Genomic DNA, 971 nt, shown 5'->3' with positions numbered 1-971 from the left:
TTTTCGGGGCGCAGTGCGGTGGCGTTAGGTACGTTCACGCTGTTGTGCAAACCACCACCCGCCCCCCCCCCCCCGCGACTTCCTAACCTTCCCACACCAAGCTCTGCATCCAGGAGACACCGGCTCCCCAGCCTCACCAGCCCCCAGCACTCGACCTTCCCCTGTGTCCCGTCGTGTTTTTGCAAGGCTGTCACCCGTCTAATGGGGGATCCTGGAGGCAGGGGTGGGGATGGAATGTGGCTGCAGCCACCACACAGCCCAAGTTCGCACTGCGGTCCTGGGACCTGTGACCATCCATCCAGGAGGCTCGGCCATCTCTCCGGACCCCTGCCATGTCTGCTGTCAACTTTAAGATTAAGAATATTTATGCTCTGGGACTCCCCTGACGGTCCAGTGGTTAGGACTCCAAGCTCTCACTGCCAAAGGCCCAGGTTCAGTCCCCAGGTGGGGGAATTCAGATCCCACAAGCAACACGCTGCATGGTTAAAGAATAGTTATGTTCTGTGACCAACTCCAACAGGCTGCCAACACTCGCATCTCTGCTCTGATTTTATCAAAGATCTGGAAGGAAGGCCTCACTGTGACTTTCCCTCCCTCAGATGCCCTTTAGGCCTGTCTGGATTGTGGCTCATGGGGCATTTTATGAGTGATGTCCCAGGACCCTGTTCTTAGCGAGTACCTGCTTTGTTTACATGTCTGTACCCCTCTGTGGGGCAGGGCTGTGTCTGTCTGGGTCCTGCCAACATCCCAGGAGCCCAGCCAAGTGACTACGTGGGGACACCTGGTTGCTGAATGTGTGTGAAACACAGCCTTGCATGCAGAGAAACCCAACATCCTTAGTCATCATGAGAATGCAAATCAAAACCACCACAAGATCCACTTCACATGCACTGTGATGGCTAAAATCAAAAGAGACAATAACAAGTGTGGACGAGGGTGTGGCAAAGTCAGAACGTCACATGCTGGTGGGA

The sequence above is a fragment of the Delphinus delphis genome, chromosome 13 (genome assembly GCF_949987515.2).
Source record: "Delphinus delphis chromosome 13, mDelDel1.2, whole genome shotgun sequence".
Classification (NCBI taxonomy): domain Eukaryota; kingdom Metazoa; phylum Chordata; class Mammalia; order Artiodactyla; family Delphinidae; genus Delphinus; species Delphinus delphis.
This window is presented reverse-complemented; position numbering follows the sequence as displayed.